Source organism: Lepisosteus platostomus, chromosome 10 (assembly GCF_059453375.1).
Source record: "Lepisosteus platostomus isolate fLepPlt1 chromosome 10, fLepPlt1.hap1, whole genome shotgun sequence".
NCBI lineage: Eukaryota > Metazoa > Chordata > Actinopteri > Semionotiformes > Lepisosteidae > Lepisosteus > Lepisosteus platostomus.
Genome location: NC_142620.1, coordinates 13540738 through 13567879, shown reverse-complemented (window position 1 = coordinate 13567879; position 27142 = coordinate 13540738). Strand labels below are relative to the sequence as shown.

At 39.0% G+C, this 27142-nt stretch overlaps 1 long non-coding RNA gene across 1 annotated transcript; it reads right to left on the bottom strand.

Moving 5' to 3' along the window:
- Nucleotides 1–12395: 12395 nt before the first annotated feature.
- Nucleotides 12396–16631, bottom strand: LOC148653382 (uncharacterized). The gene is made up of 2 exons (XR_015941651.1): nucleotides 16196–16631; nucleotides 12396–14399 (listed from the first exon to the last, which is right to left on the bottom strand). It is a non-coding gene; the product is annotated as an uncharacterized LOC148653382 (long non-coding RNA).
- Between the last annotated feature and the right edge of the window lie 10511 nt (nucleotides 16632–27142).

Here is a 27142-nt window from a genome sequence, read left to right as displayed (position 1 = left end):
TCTTTTCTGATTTTTGGGTGAAATGCATTTACCTATGATGTTTGAATTCAGGACATGATTATTCATAGAAGTACATAAAACAACATACAGTATAGAACAGCACAGAGAAGAATTATTGCCCATTGACCATTGTCACGTTTTCTGGTTGTCCCAGTCATATTAATTAAACTTCAGAGAATGCAAAAGACATCAGCTAGATTTCAAATGTCCTAAAAGTAATTGGAAAGCATTAACACAGCTACCGGGTAAATGGTATTTTACCAGGTATGCAAGTTGAGATTCTTTTTCAGATTCTTTTTTACAGTGACAACCTGAAGAACTGCTTATACTGCAGGACATTTACGAGAGCAATTTTAATTGACACACCTTGTTTAAAGACACAACAGAAGCATCCCAACAGAAATTTAAACACACAACATTTTCATGAGTCCTGACCGCTAATCTATGCTACTTTGGGGCACTCAAGAGCTTCATTAAGTTGAAAAGAGGGAAATATTCCTCTTGGTCCACAATTGCATCTGTTAAGATAGGTATATAATCCAAGTCAGTATCTAGAATAATGGTTCCTGGCTGGCTGGCTTTCGTCCTTGTTGGTCTTTACTAATTAATTACTTTAATTAACCTGCGATTTGTATAGACTTTTGTTTACTCATTTATGAATTCAGTCCTTAGTTTAAGAAAATACAACCATTTAAACATATTATTCCAAACAATTACGCAGATAAAAAAATGTCACTTCTAAACTTGGTTTTAAACGTTTTCCCCCCATTATTTCTATAACTAACAGTTCTCAGTAAGTGCTCACTTTATGAACAGAGGTGGAAATAATAATGTATCAGACACTCCCCAAATAACCTTTTTTATCTTTAACAAAAGTCCAGTTCATTAATTTGAGGTCTGAAACTTCGTAATTACAAATTCCGTTCAACCTTTTTAAGAGCTAAAAACAGTTTTAGTTATACGGTACAGGAACATGTAGAGGTTAGTGCCATGCTGAAAAGTAAAAAGAAAGAAAAATCTTTTCTCTCTATTTCATTGTGGAATGATTCTCTACTCATTCCTTTTCAAAGTCTCACTCCGACAGTTCATTTTTAAATCTCATTTTAAACTATACCTAAAACAAAAAAATGATATCAATAAAGCTGTGATTATAAATTTGACATAAACAAGAAACAGAATACAGGGAGTTCCCAAAATCAGGGTCTGAAAACCATTAAAGGAGTAGGTTGTTACATCCTAGCTCTGGGGAGTAGTCTGGTTTCAGACTGTCATTTGTGTTCTGCTAAATCAGGTTCTTAACTTATTCAAATGAACAAATTTAACAGCTTCTGCCAGCTCTTCAGGTGTCCCTGCTTTAAACAGACCTAGACAACCTACAGACACATCAGGTCTCTTTTTCCCTAATTTCCCATAATTTGAGGAAACTTCAGCAGTAAACAGGTATTCATCCACAAGGTGGCAGTATTGATTCGTGTTGGCTTTTGTTTTCCTGAAGCATCAGTTTTGGGGTTTTGAGGAGTATTATGACCAAAAAAAAAATGTATTAAATGTTAGAGAAGGTATCTAATATTATAAGTAGCAAATTCAGGTGTGTTAGAAGCTGATTTCAGAAAGCACAACCTGAAAACTTGTGTATGTTTGCAGTCCAGTCCAGGTCCAAATTAAAAACATAAATTCTAAAACTAGCTCTACATGGGGCCAAAACAAGCGATATTTGGATCTACACATCTGAGTACTGCAAATGTAAATGTAAAGTCATGAAATCAAAGACAAACAGCTCCAGAGGAGTAGCTCCTGCAGGCACAGCGCAGCAGGAAGATCAGGGGCGAGCTATGGAATGAAGTTTGCGAGGCTCCTCTCTCAGGGCTCATGGGCTGTCCATGCAGCTTGTGATGACTGCCCTACATAAACACTTCCACATCTGGGGGTCGGCTCCTCTGGAGGATTAATAGGAGGATTGTGCGTGATGTGTAAACTGAGGGAGCTCCAGCAGGCTGTTGTCAAGTGGCCATGTTCTTGGCGGCTTTTCTAAGGAGGCAAAAGATCTGTCCAAAACTAGAAACATCCTTCTGCTTTTTCTGTCCACAGTTTTGTGTTTTTTTTTACATACACATATGGTTACATTTTGTGTTATCTTTCTGACACACAGCCATTTGAATCTAGGAGCTAAAAATTCACTGATAACCAACAGTACCAGGAGATAAAAGATTTTTAAAAAGAAACTCAAACAGGTTGTCTAACGCTGAGATCCCAAAGATCCCAGATTTGTGGGCCACCAATATATCATACAATTCCCTTCTCTGCGTGTTTTCACCTAATAAACTAATGGTTGCAGAAGGAGAGGTCTGCAAACTGGTGGCAGCGGTAGTGTGCACAGCAGGTGTCTGCTTGTTTAGAGCTAAGGCTGTTATGTACTTCTGGGTGTGCAGGTTGTGTTAGAGTGTGTGCGTGCATCTGTGTGTGCACAGACATTTGATCCGGTGCTCGCCGCACGCCACGCTTGCTCGCAGGTGGTCCGTCCACGCTCGGGGCCAGCAGCAGATTTAATATTTCATATGAACGCACAACGTCCTGGATGGAATCATTGAGTCCACATGGCAGGCAGGAAATTGACTCTGTGAACACTTCGCTGAAATATGCAGCCTCTCAGCCCCCCTCTGACAAGCTGCACATTCGCAGGGCCTCCCAATTACAAGCAAGTCATGGCTCTACAGATGTTGGCAGCTGTCTTTAACCCTCGGGCCTTTGCTTCTTTGCTTTTACCTTTACTCCCTAAGCATTTGTGTGTTAAAAAATTGTTAGAAAGTGCGTAATACTTAAGCAGCAATGAAAAGGCAGTGACAGGAAGAATTTCATTGCGGAGCACTTTGGATTTTCCTGAAAGTATTTCATGGAAAGCGTTCTAGTTATTGGGCTAGCTAGAAACATGAGTTTCTGTTTTTCATTTTAATGAAGTTAACTTGCATAGGACAGAAAAGGCTTTATCTAACGCTGAGCCAGAGCCCTCTGTCCCCCCACAAGATCAGCACGAACTCTTGTGAGTCGTTCGGTGATCGAAATTGTATTATATGGAGCAAATTCACTGCTGACATAAAAGGTTGAAGAAGGGACATTCTGCTGTAACTAGCCTCACGTTGGAGAGATATGTGCCTATAAAATATCTATGTTTGGGTAACAATCCTTCCTCAAGGTCCTACTGTAGGTAATGAAAAGTGTAAAAATGTAGTGCAGGAACTACAACAGGGTTAAGCAGAGATGAATCACATTAACTCTTAAGTTCAGAACAGTTTTCAGATACAGAATGCTGTTTTACATCAAAGAATGAGGTTTAGAAAGAAGAAATCAATTGATTGGCAAGATAAAGAGAAAGGTTGATGTGTTGATACTGCCGGTAGTTTCTTTTTAGCCAGTTGGTGGTACTTCAAAGATACCTAGGCCTGACTGGAAATAAGTTTTACTCAAACATCTGTATGTTTTTCAAAGGTTTATGGTTTGGTGAGATGAGGCATGACTTTTAAGAGGTTTTAACAGTCACGATAAAAGTACCCTTCTTTAATTTGTGCTTAATAAAACTTGTTGCACATACAGTAGTTATCTTTTTAAAAACAACAAATCCAAATTATTAAAAAATGTGATGTACAGTAATTAAGAATGTTATCCATATAATTAATAAATGGTGTTGTCATAAAAAATGCAAATAGAAAATGTCTATAAATGCTATGTGGCAGCTTTATTAAGTGTTAAGGGTGGGATAGGCTTGTTAAAAAAACTCAAAATGAAACAGTTGTGCAGATTAATAGTTAATGAAGTTATTATTTTTCATGAACATGCTACATACATTAATAACCCATATGAATCTCATGAATGGGATAGAAACAATTAGTATTCCCTCCATCATGTTTATATTGCCAGTCTCAATAAAAATAAGAATGAAACAAACAATGTAGCATCTTTCATTATTAAGGAAAACATGCCAGCTCTTAAATGGTCCAGTGTACATCTGCCTAATTACACATAAGCTTGTATGAAACACATAGTTTAGTCAGGTTCATTTAAATACTGGGCTTTTTAAGCATTGATAGTTAATGGTGCAAGTATTTCTGTGTAGTAGTTATGAAGGGGCATGAAGACTGTAGTACACGGTAGGGCTAGAAATTCAAATTTAAATTCCAAATAATTTTTAAATCACTAATGTTTAGTAGGTGTGTCCATCTTACATATTCCATGTAGATTTTGTGGTTTATTAAGATCCAATAAAATGTTAATAACCAAAAAATATGAATAATTTAAAGCAGCCTGCTTAGAAATGGCTTTAAAAACAGTAATGCCATATCATTGACTTACTTTCTGTAATTAAATAACATAATTAGAGGAAATGTTTATCTTTCCTTTCTCAGTTATCTGGTTCATTTCAAGATCAAAATGAAACAGTTAAAGCTGAGGCATCAAAAGATACTTCACCAGACGTCTGAAAAATTCTGACTAGAATTCTCACCGAGTAAAAGTTGAAGGCTGCAAAATTTAATGAAGGATTTAGTGGTTCTGTATATAACTTAACACCCAGAATGGTTTGGCACACTCACAGTTAAGCCTGCAATGAGCTTTCGAGTCAGATATGGGCTTGCAATGGCTTGCTGTGAGGTTGTGTAAGTTCTTGGTCATCCTGCATGATCTGTAGGGGCTCTGAGGCCAACACAAGCAGGTGTCTGATGATCCCAAGCGAAAAGGTACTTCAGTCCACTGTTCCATTGCCAAGGATCCCACAGCATTCATGTGCTTTTATAATTAGGGAAGTTATCATATTCTTGGCAGGGCTGCAGTATTTATTCTTGACAGTTGCTCAAGCTGCTGAAAGCTCACAGCTGCAATCTCACATGGGTTTGTACAAAGCATGTTTAACTTTCTGCAGTCTCAGTGTATGAGGTATGTGAACTGCTGGTTGCTTTGTTTGATCCCTGACACTTATAGTTAATAATGGCAGTATGCCTCTTTATTGCAGCACCAGGAGAAAATTAAAATAAGGGATTTGTTTTTAGAGAGAATATGATTTTTTGTCTGAAAAGTAGCCCGACAATAGTTCCCAATAATCCCAGAACCATTCTTAAGAAGCAAATTATATGAACAGAATTTATGTAGAGACCCTTTTACACTGGTCATCAGAATAAGCAAGATATTTCCATTTCGGTAATACTGACATTTTGGACAAAAATAGCACAGTAAAAAATACGAGAATCGAAACATACAGTAAAGCAATAAGGGTCTCCTGCTAAGGCATTAATTATGAAAGGAGCTGCCACTAGAGGGCAGTACATTCAAGGGAGTTGAATTGTTCTTTAGATACATTGGAGACCTTTGCCCATCGATTATCATTTAAATTTGGACTTAAGAGTGAAAAGGTGCAAGCGGATAACAGAGAATAGCTGGGATTCTACAGTGTGGTTTACTAAAGAAAAAAGATTTTAAACATAGAGTTCCTGTTCTTGGGCTTAGCCCAAGTTATTAAGACCCTGAGACAGCCCTTAGCTAAGAATGGATGGCCAGACAAGTGAGTTCTTGCAGAGGACAGTCTGTTTTCAGTAGACTAGTGGGAGTGATACACAGATAGAACCAAAAATCTGGTGGCCACATGTCCCCCTTGCACTCTCCATGGTTATTCCCGGGTAGGATTTCGTGCTAAACAGCCATAGGAAGCTCCCAGGGCTTTGCAGGCAAGCATATGAGAAAGCTGGAAATAAACGCTTAACAAAGCCAAGGTTCTGTTGGGGACAGAATCAGCTGAAGTCAAACGGGCCTTCGAACTACACTCAGAGACCACTGTTTTATTTCACAGCACATGTCACACTTCTCTCCCTTCTTACTTTTTTATAACGCCTTCTAGCTTTTCTTAACCCATCTTTTACTCAACTTAAAATGCAGTAGGATATGGATTTATTGGACTTTTATTTTTATTTTTTATTTTTTTAGGCTGCTTTGGGTCTGCGGTGTGAAACATACTAATGTAGGGTCTCCGCTCATCCTACTTCCAAGACTGAACACATAATCTAGTGTATTTGCTTCTACAGTAATGTTATTATTATGCTGGGCTGCATGCAAGAACCAAATTGTATGGGGGACTGAAGCACTATCTTACTGTGTAATTTGTTGGCTCTGTAAAAAATTGGAACACTTCTATCTCCTAAAGTAATCACCCAAGAGTCTTCTCTCTCTTTAGATAATAAAGTTAATCTGAAGTGTCTCATTGCAACCTGAGATTACTGTCCCTTTCTGAAGGGTCCTATAATGATTGCTAGTAAGAATTCCATCTCTTAGTTTATTTTAAATCTCTACAACACACACACAATGGCATTTAACAGGTAGTAGCTAAGACATATTGTGTGCAGTTAACAGCTTATAAAAACATGAAACGAGGTTGTTAATTGTCAATCATTTGTTAAAATAAACCCACATTTTTGAATAACATCCTCTTGCCAAAAAGTAGCCAAATTATGAAGAGAGTGGAAAACCACATCAAACAGGCAACATGTATTAATCTGTCAGCAATGAAAAGCTATTACTCCACCAGTACAGTTAAGCCTGAGGCTGAGTCCTGTCGATTCATTAATTACAACCTTACCTGTGCACAATGAACACATCAGTACAGCGGAACTCCATGACTGGTTGCATTTGCTTTATGTACTATTTTAAATGCTTCCTTCGTTTTTGCGTGTGGACTGGCGAGATGAAAAAAAAACATTTTATGGAAGCCTTTGGAACATGTGTAAAAACAAAAAACTGAGAGCTTTAATCCCACAGAAACTTGAATCTAGCTGTCACAAAGGGAATGCTACATTTAACATATAGATTCACCATTATCCTTTTAATTGCTGTATTATTCTGGGGGGGAGGCGGAGGTCACCATGGGTTCCCACCAGCTTCAGTTGTTTCACAGTACATTTCACAGAAAGTTCCAGGCAGCCATTACCTAACTCACTCAGCAAGCGAGTGTTATGAATGTGATGTAAAGGCAAGGACTGTGTAACAAACTGTCTGAGAGTCATGAACCTGTCTGTCATGTGTAGAACTGCTGTTATAAACATATTTACCCCCATTGACATCAATATTACCCATATGCCTGCACTGAACACACATGTTTTCATTGCTGACAGGCGTGTCAGGAGTCAAGTAGAGCCTCTTAAAATGTGGCCTATGGGTCAGAGGTCACCTGCTAATGAGTAAAAGCTTTTTTTGTGTGTGTGCTTCAGAGAGTGAGGAAATGTCTGTTTCTGTGGGGGCACCCTTCTTCAGAGGAATGTGTCAGGGGATGGCTGTTGGCAGGGGGCTACGTTTTTCACAGGAAGCGGGGGGCAGGAGAGTGGAACTTTCAGGTGAGGCTTGTTTGCCATTGAAGCGTTACAGAATTAGTTGTAGAAATGCAGTGTAATAATTCAGCCCTGGCCATGCATTTCTCAGTTCTAATTTCATCTTTTCTAGGAGCACATTTGATTAATGCTTAACGTGAATGAATATTTGGGAAGTCTAAACTGTGTAGCTAAGGGAAAGAAACAGCCCACAACCAAGACTTCAGGCCTAATCTTCCAAATGCATCTAAAATACAATTAACCAGGAATTCCCTGTATTGGCTACTTTCCACCCTCCCATATCTCCCAATCACTGCCCTTGTATCCCCCACTGGGTTCTCTTGACTTGGTCTGAGTCCCTATGTGAATGTACTCACTCAGGCTGACATCCTTTCAGTTATGACATTGCTTCACAGTTCATATGGAAATGAGGTGAAACTTCTGACTGCTTTAAAGTTGACGTTAGCAAAGTTCATAACGTGCGATTTCTACTCTGATAATCTTTTTTTCTGACAACTAAAAATCCCTTTCAAACCCCCCTGTGCTATTTCCAGAAATCCAGACTGAATCACCACTCTGTTTTGTATGTCAGTATGCAGTTGATCCCATGCATATTTATCTGAAATAGTCTTTGCTGTGTGACACTTTCCCACTTTGAGACCAGCAGCGCAGCTTGACACCAATTGCTACCCCTTGACTGGGAAATATATTTCTGCATTTTGTGAGTTCCCCCAGAGGTTGTCATATTTATTTTTGAAGCCATGTTTCAATTAGCAATGGCAAAGTGTTGCTTTCAAATAAACTAAACCAAACATTTACAATCGTCTTACCTTTGCTTTTTGCTCACATACACATTTTAAGGGATGCTTCCACTTGGAGTCCCAAAACTACTTACTGCAAAAGACTAGGTGAAGACAGCTGGTAGCTTAACAGCCATTATGATATTTGCTTCACTTGACTCTCTTCCATAGATTTGTGGCTGTGGATGACAGCATTACAAATACATACTGTACAAGACGATGCAATATTCCTAGTTACAAAGAGAGTGGATGACATACAGTGCCTTGCGAAAGTATTCGGCCCCCTTGAACTTTTCAACCTTTTGCCACATTTCAGGCTTCAAACATAAAGATATAAATTTTTTATTTTATGTGAAGAATCACCAACAAGTGGGACACAATTGTGAAGTGGAACGAAATCTATTGGATTTTTGAAACTTTTTTAACTAATAAAAAAATGAAAAGTGGGGCGTGCAAAAGTATTCGGCCCCTTTACTTTCAGTGCAGCAAACTCACTCCAGAAGTTCAGCGGGGATCTCTGAATGATCCAATGTTGTCCTAAATGACTGATGGTGATAAAAAGAATCCACCTGTGTGTAATCAAGTCTCTGTATAAATGCACCTGCTCTGTGATAGTCTCAAGGTTCTGTTGAAAGCGCAGAGAGCATCATGAAGACCAAGGAACACACCAGGCAGGTCCGTAATACTGTTGTGGAGAAGTTTAAAGCCGGATTTGGATACAAAAAGATTTCCCAAGCTTCAAACATCCCAAGGAGCACTGTGCAAGCGATCATCTTGAAATGGAAGGAGTATCAGACCACTGCAAATCTACCAAGACCTGGCCGTCCCTCTAAACTTTCAGCTCAGACAAGGAGAAGACTGATCAGAGATGCAGCCAAGAGGCCCATGATCACTCTGGATGAACTGCAGAGAACTACAGCTGAGGTGGGAGAGTCTGTCCATAGGACAACAATCAGTCTTACACTGCACAAATCTGGCCTTTATGGAAGAGTGGCAAGAAGAAAGCCATTTCTCAAAGATATCCATAAAAAGTCTCGTCTAAAGTTTGCCACAAGCCACCTGGGAGACACCCCAAACATGTGGAAGAAGGTGCTCTGGTCAGATGAAACCAAAATCGAACTTTTTGGCCACAATGCAAAACGATATGTTTGGCGTAAAAGCAACACAGCTCATCACCCTCAACACACCATCCCCACTGTCAAACATGGTGGTGGCAGCATCATGGTTTGGGCCTGCTTTTCTTCAGCAGGGACAGGGAAGATGGTTAAAATTGAGGGGAAGATGGATGCAGCCAAATACAGGACCATTCAGGATGAAAACCTGTTGGAGTCTGCAAAAGACCCGAAACTGGGACGGAGATTTATCTTCCAACAAGACAATGATCCCAAACATACAGCAAAATCTACAAAGGAATGGTTCACAAATAAACGTATCCAGGTGTTTGAATGGCCAAGTCAAAGTCCAGACCTGAATCCAATCGAGAATCTGTGGAAAGAGCTGAAAACTGCTGTTCACAAACGCTCTCCATCCAACCTCACTGAGCTCGAGCTGTTTTGCAAGGAAGAATGGGCAAGAATTTCAGTCTCTCGATGTGCAAAACTGATAGAGACATACCCCAAGCGACTTGCAGCTGTAATCGCAGCAAAAGGTGGCTCTACAAAGTATTAACGCAAGGGGGCCGAATACTTTTGCACGCCCCACTTTTCATTTTTTTATTAGTTAAAAAAGTTTCAAAAATCCAATAGATTTCGTTCCACTTCACAATTGTGTCCCACTTGTTGGTGATTCTTCACATAAAATAAAAAATTTATATCTTTATGTTTGAAGCCTGAAATGTGGCAAAAGGTTGAAAAGTTCAAGGGGGCCGAATACTTTCGCAAGGCACTGTATATGATACATACTGTATATATCTGCCTACGTAAAATCAGGGTTTCTCTCCCATGGGCTACCATACATAATACAATATCTGATCCCAGATAGCACTCTTCCTGCTGCTCATCATCCTGTCTGCTTTCTGCTGCTCATAGGGGCAGAAGCATCCCGGAATACAAACGCTTTCGACAATTAGGATCAAACGTTCTTTCTCTGATTGTTGATGTTCTGTGATGTTCTGTGCTTCATTAAGCTGCTTCATCTCCGGAAAGCTCCAATAATATTAATTCCACCGCTAATTGGCTGAGGGAGGGCACAGAGTCACAATAACAGGAAACTATTCACCCTCTGCCCTCCATGTTGCATCTGACCTAGGGTTTGCTAATTGCTAGTCTATTGACTACTTCACTATCTCAGCCAATCAGAGGGCCTCATTTTAGTTTAACTATATTGTGTCGATCTCTTTTCCATATTGACAGCTACGTTCCCCGTGGATTTCAGAATAAATTTCAAGTTAGTGCTGCTCATTTTAAAGACTTGAATATTTAGGATCCCAAGTACATCTGTAAACTGTTATGTCCCTGTACACCAGTATATCATTTTGTGCTCTCTGGACCCTGTCCTGCCTATTCTCAAAACCTTTAGGAAACATTGCTTTTTGTTCTCTTCTTCCAAGACTGCTTAATATGCTATTAATTCCTCGGTAAATTTATGGTGTTAAAGTGTATTTACAAACTTTTAGTTCTTTTGGTTTGTTTTACTGTAAAGTATGGCGAGATGATGGGATGAGACAATGAAAACTATAACATAAAATAAAGATCATGATATAATTTTTTTAATGCATTCTTCAGATGGAAGGCATGATGATCTCTCACAAAGATCTGAGGATGAGGCAGCACTATGCTAGGATGTGTAGAAAACAAGCTGTAGCAGTAGCCCAGTGTGTCTCTACTGTATATACAGCTTCTCGTTAACATTCAGAGACATAATATGACGAATGAAATACATCTGAGTGCCTTTGCTGTCACAATCCATGCTTAGCAAAGAAGGAAGTAACCCATTTGCAAGTAGAATAAATTCTAAACAAAAAATTTTCTTATTTTCTTATTATTTTCTCAAATAATAATGGAGAATGGAGGGAGGGGCTTTGGTTAGGACACAATACTAATGGCCACTTGTTAAAATAAATCCTGTCATATAAAATATGTCATTTTTTGTGAGCTGACTGTAATGTTCTCAAAGAAAGCACATTAACAAGGGAATTTGCTTTTCTATTTGGATGTCAAAGATGTTATACTGTTAAGAATAATTGAACACATACTGATTGTCATAATAAAATCTGCATCACTTTCTTCCACAAATCCAACACAATGGATCCAGAAATCACTGGCAACTCCTTGCCATTACGCTTCGTCACCCAATTTCATCTTGGTTTTTAACTTCACATCGTCATCTGACATTTGTTTTAATCTCCCAACATAGTTTAGCCAGAAACTGCTGAATGACATCCTCTTAACCTTCCAAAAATGCTCAACACGGAGCTGAAATTTCAGCTCATTCAACTGACAAGATGATCAAAGCCAATAAAAATCTTTTTAATTCTCTCTGGAGGGTTTTCTTCTTTTTGTCTTCCCTCTGCATTGGGTGGGTTTCCTTCATGCACTATTACCTACTATCAGCTGAGCAGATGGGAGCTCTCAAGTGAAAATATGTTCATCATTTGATTGTATGGCTAGTTTCCCTGTTGCCAGAATCCTTGTTCAAAAGACCAAAGTGAACACTGCAAAGAACATAAAGGACACTTAACTTTAAGCAGACCACATCCACTAATCATGTGTGGGAGTCATGCACTCTATAGGCTGTATGATAAAAGGCATTTCTCACACTGTAACTGGCCAAGATCATCCATGGGGTTTCTTATATGTGCGGCTGAGAAACCCAAAAAACATCAGCATGGCCTCCTCAGCCTTCAAAGATGCCTTTCGGTGTACCTCAGATTGTACTGACACAGACAGACTCTTGCCCAACCTGGCACTGGGCGTATTCGCACCATAAAACCCCTATGGAAGCACTTCCTTGCAACAACATGGTTCCTGTGAGTTAGGAAAGAAAAACAAAGTAAACTGATTTTCACTTCCAAAAACGGATTTAAAGCTCCAAATGGGAAAGGCCTGTGCAAGTTCAAAATTCAGCAGTTTCAGTGATATGTGTGTGATCACTTTCAAAGTAAAGCTTGTCACAGGTCTGTATAATTATACACTTGCATATAGACTTAAGATCATAAGAAGTATGATTTTTTGTATTCTCGTAAACATACAGTATAAGAGATTAATTAAATCCCCAGTTTAACATTCCTTCTTTAATATACAAACTCATACACAAAATGTACTGGTGATGTAATGAGTCATTTATTAAATTAATATTGTTTTCCATTCGTTTTCCAACATAGGATACAGACATCAACCCCACAATCCAGCTGTGGGTGTCTGCATGCTCCAGTAAAAATAAAGGCACATTACGATCCAACAATGACAACTGCTCTCTCCTCTACTTCAACAGCATACAATATTTACTGTATTTACTGTATTTACAATCTGGAATTCTCATCGTTTTCTGTTTGAGGGAAACTTTAGTCTTTATTAAAATATAATTGCGGTCTATGTAACAGTAAGATCTCATAATATTGCATATATTCTGTAAATTGAATAGAGTATTATGTTATTTATTATATTTAATTGATATAGCTTTTCTTTTAAATTAAGTGCAACACTGTCATTTATTTTCTTATATAGACTACTGCCACTATCATGTGACCTACAAGAAACATATTTTCCTCTGTTTTACCCTTTTACTGATCTTTAACTGAGTTATATCAAATTAAGTTTTCTTTGGCCTCACAATAGCAACAGCTGTCTGATGATATTGATTGATATCTGTAAAATGTGAGAACAGTTTAATTGTAATTTACTATAGTACAAATGGAACTAGAATTGCTTTTGTTTTAGAAAGAACTAGCACTTTGCCTTTTAGGAGTGTGTGTATGGTTAGAAGTGAGCACAGGCCTGTATAATTAGTTTGTGTAATTAGAAAACTTTTGTCTCATACTCGTTTCTTTTTCATTTTTAAAATATTTTCTTTGCCCTAAAGAGTGACACATTACCATGAGAGACTGTACACGTCAGTGTCTGTTTTTTTTTTGTTTGGCAGGTGTGTGTACACTGAGGATCAGAGTGTGTGCGTGCGGGTGTCTCCAAGCAAAAGGAATTTTGATCTCCTTATTCCCATAGAGAGCCACACTTGAGCTGTGACCTCATTCGTAAACAGAGCACCTGTGGAGTGCTACCAATTATCCTATTAGTGCCTAAAACCCCCCTCCTTCTTTGAGAGGGCTTTGACTGTCGCTCCCAGCTTACAGATCTAAGCTTTCATGGCTGGTGGATGGTGGGAGTCTGAGATCAATGCTCTTCCCTTGGTTGACAGCGTCCAGACAAAAAGCTCTTTCAGGTGGCTGGTCCACCCCTCACACACCTGGACGGCTAGGAACTCCACAAGCAGCTGAGCGGCTCTTCAAAGCCAGAGCTCCACCTGGAACTGCGAGCGTGTCCGTCTACAGTACACTGTATAGACAGATTCACAGCAGCCCTCATTAACTTTAGTCCCTATATTTCAACTTTCTCATATGATCCTTCTCCAGAAGAAAAGATTAGAAAAAAAGATTTTGTTACTGACTTTGGCTAAATAAACCAATGCATTTCATCATGACACCAACTACACCACAGCCACCTTCTCCAGTGACAATGTCCCATGGCTTGGAAATTTACTGTAAAGCTACCATAGAAGCTGTCTGAAGCCAGCTGTCACAACCTCTCTGGCTGTTTTTTTAGAGGCCTTTTGTATGGCTGAGGGGCCAAAACAGAGAAAAACAACACCAGGAATGCATACAAGTCAGGACCCAACAGTAAATCCTTCGTCCGTTTCCTCTCTCTGTGCAGACGAAAGGCAAGAAGGTGGTGGGGGTAGAGATGGGGGCTGTGGGAGCCGACACTCAGCTGGGCAATGAGACCCTCTTGTGCTGTTCTCTCCAAACCCCACCTTCCCTAATGTATGCTTCTGGCCTATGGGTCTCGAGAAGGACCAGATGGGTAACTGCTCATCACAACTTCAGAACTGCCAACAAATCTACTAATTTTTCTTTCAAAGTGACTTCTAAATACTTATCTATTTTACTGTAGCGTTTCTGTTGAAGTGCATTGTTCAAGGATACAACAGCTGAGTGCCACTTGGGAATCCACATCTTCCCAACTGCAAGTCCAGAGCCCTAACTGTTATTTCAGACTGCTGCCCCTTTGATCCAATAAACTCAGTGCATAAACGAATCCATCTTCCATATCTTAAAAGAGTCAAAACATTCCAAACTCAGACTTTGACGGTGAAATGCATCATGTTTCCTAAACTGTGCTTAACTCTGCTGCTATAGAGCCCTATTCTATGTCAAGCTGTTACCTGAACGGTGCAGTGCACTCTGTGCATACACACCGAAGCTATGCGTGATTGCAGTCAGTTGGAATTGTGACATCTATATACCCTTTGTCTGCTTTAACAATCACTGTTGTAACAATTTACTGTTGAAATGGGACATCATTGGTGCATTTCATTCTCTACAGCATGACAAAATCAGCAATAATGAAAATCAGCACCAGCTTTGTGGTGAAACTTTATAAGGCTGTCAATGGAAAAATAAACAAGATGTTTATGTTTTGTATTTATTTTAGTTTATTTTGTGGGTTGCACTCAGTGATACTGAATTTTTCATGACTCTCGTTTATTGCTGACTATTGAATTCTCAAATGCTCAAACCTTTGCATGATTTTGCCAAACATTATTGCGGGCATGATCTGTATTCTTAAAACAACGGAGGGCTTTTCGTTTCACTATAAGAGCTATAAATTGTATGAAACAATAAATGCAGGTTTTAGGTTTAGCAGCTGATTACTTTATATATGGATTAGCCTCATAAACAAGCCACAGAATGTTTTCAAGGTCCCGTGCAGTGTCCACATATAAAAGAATTCTGCTACCATAAAGGATGTTGAATCTTACTGGCCTTTTTCATGTCTGATTTAATTAGAAGTATGCTCTGACTTGTGCATGAGTACCGAGGGAGAGGAAATTCATAGGTAAATACAATGGCCTAATTGGTACATTCCACATACATGAAAATCAGCCCCTAAGCTACAATGTATTGTATAAACAGTTTGTTCTCTGTCTGGGTGCTCCTGGATAGCTGATCAGGGCCGTGGAAAATCACAATGTTTATAACAAGGCCTGTGGGTGGGTTAGACCTCCATTTTTTTTATTGTTCCGAATTAGTGGTGGTCGGGGGCGGGAGTGGGGGTAGTTGTAGTTGGGGGTGGGGGGGGGACTTGACTGTGAGAGCTCAACATGTGTTCTTCTGACACGGCAGGAAATTAGGGATCAGCACACCGTTTCAATGAACTTGTTCCCAATTCTTTCCTGTTAACCCAAGATGACATCTGGAAGTAAAACAATCTCCCCACTCACTCTTTCACCCTCTCCTTTGTTTACACTGCCCTCCCTCCCCTGTCTGCACCACTGCCACCTCCCTGTCCCTCTAGTAAGCATCTGCAAATCACAATCAACTGCAGGGTTTTAGATGGAGCCCATTGACGAGCTTTCAAGCTGGTGAACTTTGCCAAAGCAATGTTACCTCAATAAGCCTAATGGCAAAATGTTTTTGCTAGTTTTGACTAAACAACTGAAAGACCCAGTGAAGAATGTCAATTTAAACAATTCAGATTTTGCACAGGATCACAGACTTTAAAGATGCCTGTTATAAGCAGAACTGAATAAAAATCAATAAATGCCTACAAAGGTCATTCACTGTCGTTTCTTACTTTTCATTTGTTCTGGAGATTGTTCCCTTCGATCTCGCTCTTTCTCCTTTGTCTCGTCTCTTCATTAGAGCATGTGGCGTTAAAAGAACCCTTGACTCGCTTCTAAAGGAAATTTGACCTATTGGAGTTTCACTGCTTGACAACGTTTTGCTGAATCTGTGTCTTTAATCCACACTTCCACTACAGAATCCCATTACTAGTGTCTTGAGCACCCCAGCTGTTTAAACACACTGATTAATTAAAGGAATTCTGTTTGAAAAATAATACTCACCTCTCAGTCCGCCTGCAAATATTTGGCATTATCAAGAGCTGGAACACAAAAGAGGCAGGGGTGTCTGTTCAGCAAGTCTCCACGCATTAAAGGCAAATTTTTCAAGGTATCTTACATTAGCAAGACAAACATTCTGATTGAGCTGAAGGTCTTGAGGAAGCAGAAGGAGGGGTTTTACTGCACTGTGCCTAAGCAGGTGAGCTCTCATGTTGCTGTTTTGATTTGAGCTTTCTCTGTGCACTGCAGGTGCATGCCATTTATCATTTCAAGACAGACACTTAAAATCCCATTACAACACTCAGTATACTGTGTGCCTGCTAACATAAAAGTATGGCATTAAGCTTATATAAGGATCATGGCCACTCAAACAACATTAAATCTGTTTGTAACGGAATCACTGCATGTTTAAAAAAATGTTAACCAGTCCAACACATCTAAACATTAGCCACCTAACCGCTTCTGCCACTGTACATAATTAAATATATGCAAATTGTACAGTTGATTTTTTTAAAGAAAAAAAACAAGGCTGGGAAAAAAGAGCTAAATTCCAATTCTTCAATTTTTTCAATGTTTTTAGCACACCTTTTGTCACTTTAAATCTTCCAATGCTTCTTAAAGTCAATGTGTTTTTTCAAATATTGTTTTAAATAAACTTGGAAACGCAGATAACAAAAACACATTAATTCTTTTTGCTTAGAGGCTGAACATATTCCATTTCATATTGAAAATACAAAAGCTAAACAAAGGCAATACTGTATTGGAAAGCTGCACAGAATGAATGTGTATTTCACAAATTCAAGTAGCTTCATATATATCAGTTCTTGACTGATGGAACGTGCTTCTGAAAGCAGTTTCAGGAAATTAATTTAACAAAAATCTCACATTAAAACAAGGCATTGATTATAAGAAAAAAATATTTAAAAATTATATTCAATGGGGTGTTAACAATTACTTATGTTTTGTGATTGATTTGACCTTTCCAGGCAGCTGAAAAAATCCACCCTTTTATTTCCTTATAGTGCAAAGTGCCAAGACCAGTCTCTGAGCTTAACACTAAGCTGAAGGACTTTAATTCTGAGAGGTAAAACTGCAGGGAATTAAATTGTTCTAGAGCAGCTTACCAGCACACTTTCTCCTCCAGAATTCATTCCTCTGCAGTATTAAAGGCTAGAAACAGTAATCTCATATTCATGACTTTAAACAGCTTGTGTTCTATAATCACAATATGGGTGGCATGTACTGCAGATCTTTTTAGCATTCAAATGCATCCAAAGTATTTGTAATGCTTCCTTGGCACAGGGCTGGCATGAGAGGGGACAGCTCCAAGTTTAACAAATTTCCTTTCAGCTTTCCTGGATTGTGGGCGGAATTTTTCCAACTGTAAGAACCTTTCCTGAATAATGTTCTTTTTATTAAGATTTTGATTGATTCAGTCCAGAGCATCCAATTTTAAACAACAAAGCAGCAATTTAAACATTTTGGTTTGCCTGCACGGCACTGTTTGGCATATTAACTGTTTACCTCTTTAAATACAGAATTGAAAGGGACCAGGGTTTTAGTACTTACCAACAGCACAGAAGTATTGTATTATTACTGGAAATAGCATTCTACAGTTATAAGTGTGCAACTATCCAGTTTTATAGGCTTCCAATAAAGCCTGCTGTGGCATAGTCGTGGTTACATCTGCTATTACTTACCTACATGCCTTCCCTTTGTCATATGATAGCATAGGGTTACTGAAGAAAGTCTAGCAATCACCATCACCAACAGAATTCCTTGAATGTTTTAAAATGACTAACTTTATCCAGATTTCCCCCACCCCCCAAAAATAGCAATAAAATACCTCCTGAAGTACATAGATTACTCTTTCATTCAACACACTGGTTTTTAGCATGGGGTTAATCCACATTCAAGTTCAGCATAATGGTCTATGATGAGTTTTGACGTCATGGCAACGTTCGTACTTCCGACTACCACTCGCTCATTTTGAACTCAATGGAACGATTCGTCATAACAATCCTGACATAGTTCAGAAAACGGAGGGCTCCACACAGAGACATTGCCCCCAAAGCCCCCCCGCCCCAGCTTATCTCTGAGAGAAAAACAGTGTTGACGTCAGGGAGTTTGAGGGGAGGGGGTCAGTACTATTCCTTAGACGTGACCACCCCAACACACACACACGAAACGTACATTCCACAGTGTGTTTCTTCCACAGAAGATGTTGTTTTAGTAACGAGGCTGTAATCACATTATTGCACACATGGTGATTTTGACAAGGAGAAAGAGTCATGTGTTAGAGATTTGGCAGCACTAGTGTCCAGCTTCCCAGCTGTGAGCTTATTCTCCTGACAATGTACTGTACGATGCTAACTATGATTGTTCTTGGGGATGTCAGAGTTCGTATACCTAACGAACTTGAGAGGCTTAGAAAGTGAACCAGCATGTGTGTGGATCAGCCTGACTATGTCTGTGAGAGCAGGAAGGACAATAATATAACGACCATGAGGTGGCCTTCTGTAAGATATATGTATAGGAGCTTTCTTGTCCAACACAAAGTGCTTCCGAATGGGTATGCATGTTTATATGTGTATTAGTAAATATACTTATTTTACTGGCATACGTTGGGCCAGCATCCATGTGCACTTGTATGTTCACATAGGATACATTTGAGTCTACTTGCATGCTTAAAAAATAGTTTTCCAAGTTACATAGACTCCCTGTGAAAGATGCACAAGCTGAAACTTTTCCTTCACCATCTCACATTGTTTAAAGGTTTGTTTTTGCTTGTCTTTCCCCCACCCAGCATTTAAAACGGAAGTATTAAGTAGAAGTGCCAGAGGCCGTTAGCTGGAGAACAGCAATGATGTGCGGCTGAAATTGCGTAAAAGAAAGGTTTATGATCCAAATGCTTCCCTTATTATCCCCAGATGGCCACAACTCCCTGTGATGGCTGGCAACTTTACACTGTAATGAGCACCAGCTCCTGCCTTAACAGAGAGAAGAGTCTGTGCTCTCAGACTGCTTTAACCCACAGCACAGCGCAGACCCCTCAGTGGTGGAAAACCCAAACACGTTATTCTGCTGAAACACACGGCTCTCTGAGGAAATGTGCAATCATTTTATCCTTCAAATTTAAGTGCCTTTGCAACTGTTTGAGAGGATTATCAGGTACCTTTTACTTTCAGTACCGAGCTTGGGTCCAAAATCCTTGAGTTATTTAGTTGTGTCCTTTAAAAAAGAATAAAACGCTCTGAAGGTCTACTTTTTAGAACATAGACATGCACTGTAATAACAGTAGAAAGTAACTTCAGTTTTAAGACTGACACAGACTGTACTTAGGAGATTTTGAGGTGTGGCCATTTACTATAAGCTGCTAACTAGATCAGGCTGGATTCACGCCACAGACCATCTGTGTGTCTAAAGCAGAGCTTTCAGCTCTAGTGCCTTGCTGCACTGGAATCAACACTGGACTTTCATACGGATTGCTGGACGGCCAGCAAAGAATTCCTTTCACCAACATGAGAACAGTGAAACAGAGGTCATATAGTCTGAGCTGTCATCTGAGACCACAAGCATTGTTTCTGTTTTTTATTTGTTTCAGTTTCTGGCTTGTGATTTATGGCTGGGAAAGTGAATTCAGCCTGTAAAGCAAGTTCTTTTTTTTTTTTGCCAGGAGTCCCCAGTGATTTCCTCTCAGCACTGCCTGACTGTATTGTTATGGTTGTCAGAAGGATCTAAGTGCTTACCAGGATGGACTATCTTTTAAATAAAGAAAGCAGATGTACTGAGGCAGAAATGTCAACAAAGTGTAATTCCTAGCTCTTTCAGCTGGCACATGCAATATGGCATGATGATAATTAGGATCCACACTGCACAAGTGTGCTATTGTTTTAGTACTTATTAATTTATTTTTGGTTTGTTTGTTTTTTTGCAGCTCATGAACCTGAGAAGTTAACAAAAGCAACAAAATGTATTTTATTATAATATATTATCATCTCATGAGTTTAAACAAGGCTAATTTAACCTGAACTTTACTGTCTCAATTAATCAACTGGTCGATGTATTGTACAACAGCTTCAAAGACAACATCTTTACTCAACTAACTAAACCAAGACTGACTGAATTTGCAATATGTTTATTTTGACAAGTCATTTGGCTAAAGCCTTTTTTAGTACCTTTTTAGACTTTTCAAAGAAGATTCTATTTAATTGTGAATCATGTAAAGCACTACATACATTTTCAATGTAAGGAATGTGTAGAGTTAGTTCACCTGAGTCTTGTACCGAAAGTTAAGAAGAAATATATGGTGACAAGTGATAGAAATATGATACACATATTTTCTTCATATCTGTCTAATTACCAATGGGCCTGAACCTACAGATTCTGCTATCTGGTGTAATAGGTTATCAGATAAAGCCCACATCTTTGGCACAGTAAGTCTATAGAATGTCTATTAAACCCAGCATTGAAGAATCTTATCTTGTCTTTTCCACATAATTGCTGCAGAGTATGTGACTAGTCTTTGATAACATAAAGCATTTCTCAGGTATAATGATAAGCCTTGAATCACAGCTCCTTATCTCAATATGTGGGTTGGGTTTGATAGAAATGAAAGATTAACATTAAGAGAGTTTTCTTTAATGTCCTTTTTTAAGGGCACATTACTACCAATCAGCTACTTAATGTTATTTTATGTAAGATGGACGTTATTTTCCAAGTAATATATCTACTGCAGTTCCAAAATATGGATATGTTCCACGGTAGTGACCCATCCATCCTCTAAAAAGTGGAAAAGGCACAGCACATAGTAGATCCCATCACTGAGGCAGAGTGTAAAGTAATAGCAAATCAGCATTTGGTGCATTATGTTCAACTATGGAAAAGAATATGGAAAAGAATGCTAATTTAACTCCCAAGAGACATGGCTGTTGAAATGTGGTCTCTGGTCTTTCTCTGAAGGCATCAACAGATCTAGGTTATGTGTCAATTCAGACAGCCATAAGGGTTTATTGATGGCTAACAAGCACAATTCAAGTCATAAGAAGTTAGTCTTGTAAGAGGTTACCTACATCCCACGCATAACTACTGTACATCAACTGCTGTTAGCTGGATAATCGCAAGTTGTAATCTCTCCCTTGACATCCATGAACATCTGATGAAAGGATTGTGTCTTCAGGTTTTCAAAGGTCTCTTTGAAGTAGCAGCACCTGAAGAGCTGGGAGGAGCTGTCAAATTAGTTCAGTTAAGCCAGCAACCAACTGGTTTAGTTCATTAAGAGCTGTGCTAAAACAAAAATCAACAGCACCAGAATTGGATGCTCATTATTTTATGGGATCAGTACTGCAGTATGTTGCTGTTGTTGTCGCTGGAAGTGAACCAGCCCACTATTATTTGATTTGATGTGGTTAGGTGCGTGTAATTACAGTAAATGGGATATAAGCTCTTAATACATTGTTTCAGTATTGAATGATATGGCATTGAAGGTCAATTAAACAATGCTGTGCACTCTAAAAGTGCAATGTTTGATTATGCATTGACATGATTCTGGTGTGGAAAACCACCTTTTTTACCAGATTTTCCAGGTTTGCCCTTCCTTATTACATGAGTGATACTCTGCACTCCTTAAACAGTGCAGTAGTCACATTCTGCCAGGTTCCCATTTTGGACAAAAACTGTCATTTCATTTTCTTTTGATCTGTTAAGAAGATCAGTGCAGGATAAATGAATAATCCAGGCCCCAGTCTCTTCGGTGGCCTCAGACAGCCCATATAATAAAAACTCTCAGTTTTAGTCCTACAGGTGGTACAGGAGAATAAAGTAGTCCCGCAGATCACTGCATACACATCTTTCTCACAAAACCCCTGCATTTGCTGAGTTCCAGCTTCTGCCCCACCACCAAGGGAGGGAGTCATTAAGAAGCTACCCCATCATCTCTTCAAGTATGTTCCGACATAATTAACACAAGCCGTTCCACAGATGGTTTCCTTCCTGTCAGCAAGTACCAGGAATTTAATGATCTGTGCTGGATTGCTTAACTCCAAACTAGGAAATGGGAGCGCAAAGTAAGCTGTTTATATGATGGGTGTGGGCTGGTGGTGAGAAGCGTTTCACCACTCCTTGGGTCTGCTGTTTTGGCACCACTGTCCCTGCTTCTTCTCAAAATCACAAAATTACGGTCTGGCCATGAGATGATTTTGCAATGTAGTCAGATCACTTGAAGCCACTATCAGATTGCTGTCAGGTACTGTATCTTCTGCAGGAAAGCCATCTTATTTCACACTCCAAAGTAGTGCTGCATCTTGCGTCTTCTCCAAAAGATGCTGCCCATCTCCTATGTAGCCATAGATCCAAGGCCTGAATCTACTTTTCAGGTGAGAGAAACTGACATAAACCTACTTGTTCACTATAGGCTACTGTTTGGTGTTGTCTATCACCATGGTTTTCTGCTGTGTTATTTTAGGCAGAGCTCATCGATCATATGCAAAGGCATTTTTCATCTTCATCTCATTTCTTTTGAGAATCATATAATTGAGTTATGCTGGATGGGGAGGATAACTGGATTTGGAGAGGAGATGGGACTGATGTCACTAGAGAGCTAGAAGGGAATTGAAGATTAGTTTCTGTTTATGATATGGTATACTATTTCCTTGCGTATGGTGGGTTTTTTGTTCTCTTAATCCTATTGTTCTTTAATTATGAATGGTGTGTGAATGTTGTTGAAAATTAATAAAAATGAATCATATTATTTCATCATATGCCGTTAACTGGGAACACTTTTGGATACACTTAACACATTGTTTAGTCATTTTTATGCAATTCAAGTTTGGGAATATTTTCTGTAATTAAAGTATGAATAGTAGCTGAGCAATACACAGTATAGATAATCCATCACAAGATAATTACTCTAATTTAGTTACCAGGAAGGTGAACGTAATCCAGGTTTAAGCCTAGTGGAATTGATTCTTTTTTCAAACACACAACTAAAATGCTCAATGGAAAGTTACATCTTTACAAGGAATTTTAAAAAGGAATCCCATGCTATTACTCACACCATCCAGTGTACGTTTGACCGAAGCTGGGAACAAACATTCATGCATCCCTGCCACGAAAAGTAAAAAAAACATCTCAGATTCACAAGATTACAGTCTAACTTCTTCAGCGCATGACCTTGGAGCTGATAAACGGTTTGCAAAAGGAGAGAATAACATTTTTGTCAGCAGACCGTGAAACTGTTACGTGACAAGAAACCATCTTTCGGGAGGGGGGGTGGGGTGAATGATGTGTAACTGATCCTCAAAGGAGTCTGGAAGATTAGGATCTCATCTTCATAAGCAACATCTTCAAACACTTCATAATCATCGTTTGAAAGACTTCCTATTTATTGCAGAGGTATTATTGTTTTATTCAAAAGTTGCTGAGAGTGGACTTTGGATCCAAGGGCCACATAATAACCAAAAGCCAGAGGAAGAGGAAGCTGTAGGCTATTGAGGAGCTCCACACCAGCTGGTGGAATAAGACCGTCATTCCACAGTTTCTTCTATGAATTTGTTTTTCTTCTGAAAGTGTGGCATCTTGTTTTCAAATCATGCTTCGCTTTGATCGTGTTTTTAAATCTTATTCTCCCATTTGTTCACAAGCAAAGTTTCTCAACACTGTCTTACTAAGTGTGGCATTTCTCAGCTCTGCGTTTTATCGGTGCTTTTGATCACTTATCTCCTGATGTGAACCTAGGGTGGCTCATCTCATCACAAGATGTAACACGAGGACCACAGTGAACACACAAGAGCCTTCAGCAGATAAAAACAGAGACTTTTGGCTGGCATCAGGTTGTTCCAACTGTGTGTACAGACATGGAACTAATGGACAGCTGACTATTTTATTGAGTGAGACACCATGGCAGGTCACTGGTTTGTCTGATCAGAGGTGAAATTCACAAGCACAAATTTTTCAGGCACTGTATTCCAGTACAGAACTTTAGTGTAAACTCTACCAAATGAATTCTAGAATGCATCCTCAAAATTAGGTCATTGATACAGTCAGAAAACTTGTTAGTATAAATACACAGAGGATATATACTGGAACAATGAAAGAAATTCCCTTTCCAAAACTCAATCTGGCAATAGAATTCAAAGACAGAACACAAACAAGAAAATAGTTTCAACTTGGATGTCATACTGTGAAAAAAATAAAGTCTGTTTTATAGCATTTTTTATATAATAATGTCATTAAATCCCTTTGTATTTATGTTTGGCATTTGTGCTCAATGATGCTGTCATACACCACAGAGTCAGCAGGTCTTCAATATAAGCACTTCTTTGGATTAGAAAATACACGTTAATGGCTCTTCTTCCTGAGGAAAATCATCCTCCTGTTTCATACAAGTGTAAACAAACCATTTAAGAACAGACTTATACTGGGAAAAGTCTGGTAGAATCCAAATTAGCCAGGATTGCAATTATAAACACATCTTATAACAATACCAATACCAATAATAATAATTTGTATCTATAAAGCACCTTTTTGAACCCTAGGACATTGTAGATAGTCATGAAGAAGAAAAAATAAATGAAAACAGAAATAAAGTACACACAGCAACAAGTGTAACTAGTTTTAATTACATCATTAACAGTGAAAAGGGGGTTAAAATTAACAAAAGGTCTGGTTCCTTTAACATTTACAGGGTCAGGGTAGTGTGGTGAAGCCTAGGTCTGAGAGTTCACTCTCACTGAGCAGGAATTCTGCCCAGACTCCATGTTTATCCTGGGATGTGACCACAGATTGGATGGCTGCCTCTCTTATTTTGCCCAGGGCAGACACTTCCAAGAATGGTTTGCAAGGATATCACATGACTACTCCTGGCACTCTGAGATATCCACTACAGGGCTCACAGCTGCTGGAGTGTCTGAAACCAAATAAAACTCTTTTCGCAAAAGCCCACACAGTTCTCAATGTGTTTTGTTGTATGTCCAACAAACAAGCTTGATGTGAATAATGGGAGCTGGGCTTAATTTTTTATTTTTATATCCTATTTTGTAGGATTAAGTAACAAAGAGCACTCAGAGACAATGAATTGAACATGTTGTACGAAGTCTACTCATTCTTTTTATGAGGTTTTTCATTAATAAGACTTCTACTGCAGTGAGACAATACTGCAGACACTGAAAATATTATGGAAGAGAAACATGTAATTCAGCTGAAAAGAAACTTACCACACCCTCAAATACACAATGCTACTTCTGGTCTGCGATATATGCTAAATGCAGAAAAGTATGATCTTCCAATTCAAAAACTGAAATTTAGGACAGCAGAATTTCTGAAACTCAGTTGTGACTCCTTCAGGAAGAAACATGAAAAATAGAAAGATTAGCAAAGGAACAGTTGAAAAAACAGGGAGAAACTCTGATATGAGTCAATATGGTATGGTAGAACACAAAATGGTGGAACAAAAACAGGAAGCTCCCATATGCCTCCTAGTGGCTATCCTAGTTGATTTAGTTAAGCACAAAAGCATTTTAGAGACTGGTACAATGTACCGTGTTTAGCTAATGGTACTTGTTCTAGCACTAATCATGCTTCCAGTGGAAACCTGTAAGGTTGATGGTTCCCACCAGCTGGTGAAGTATCAAAACAGTAGCATATGCAGAACAAACAGCCTCCACCCTTCCACTTTTATTTGCTTCTGCTGCAGATGTGGTCAAAGAGGGAAAAAAAATCTATAAAGTTATAATTATCCACATCAATGCCGATAAAAATAAAAAGTTATATAAGCACACAGGCGGAACCCTGAGTAATCTTGTCTGTGTGTTATTAAAAATCCAGAAAACAGCAACATTTATCTGTATAAGGCTTATTGCAAAAAAGACTGATCAATGACGTATGGAATCAAGTAATCCACAAATAAAATATGAAGTTTACAGGCTTGACTGTGGCTTCTCTGTCAGCCCTTATTGAGTTGTAATTTTCTGCTTCATAGCTGCTATTATTGAGCAGAAATTTTTAAATGTACATTATAGGACTGGACCACTGAAATGCATGTTAATAGAGAAAGAGCAAAGCTTATCACACAATAAAACATCCCCCTGAAGAATTTTCTCTATTTTGTGCACACATTGCCTAATCTTCTGTGCCTTTGAATGACACCGAACACCAATACCTTCAGAAGCCCTCTGCTTTAATTGAACTGTAGATGTTTTTAGGATCAAAACATCTAAGGCTGTGCAATTCTATGACAAAAACAGTAACCTCAGAAATCAGAGGATGTCAAATGGCATCCTCTCACTAATCAATTCACTGAAAGTTTGACTTGGCATTTGAGCTTCTGTACAACTACAGAGCATGATTCTTCAATACATAATAATAATAATGATAATAATAATAATAATAATAATAATAATAATAATAATAATAATAATAATAATAATTGCCTACACTTATAAAGCGCTTTTCTGGGCACTACACTCAATGCGCTTTACAGGTAATGGGGACTCCCCTCCACCACCACCAATGTGCAGCATCCACCTGGATGATGCGACGGCAGCCATAGTGCGCCAGAACGCTCACCACACATCAGCTATCAGTGGGGAGGAGAGCAGAGTAATGTAGCCAGTTCATAGATGGGGATTATTAGGAGGCCATGATTGGTAAGGGCCAATGGGAAATTTGGCCAGGACACTGGGGTTACACCCCTACTCTTTTCGAGAAGCACCCTGGGATTTTTAATGACCACAGAGAGTCAGGACCTCGGTTTTACGTCTCATCCAAAGGACGGCACCTGTTTACAGTATAGTGTCCCCATCACTATACTGGGGCATTAGGACCCACATGGACCGCAGGGTGAGCGCCTGGATGCCTCAAATTCATTCAGATACACTGTGTGGACAGTGTGTGGAGCAGAGTTAGGCTTTGTAAAGAACTGTTGTCTGAAGACTGCTCTTCGTAGTCTGGAGA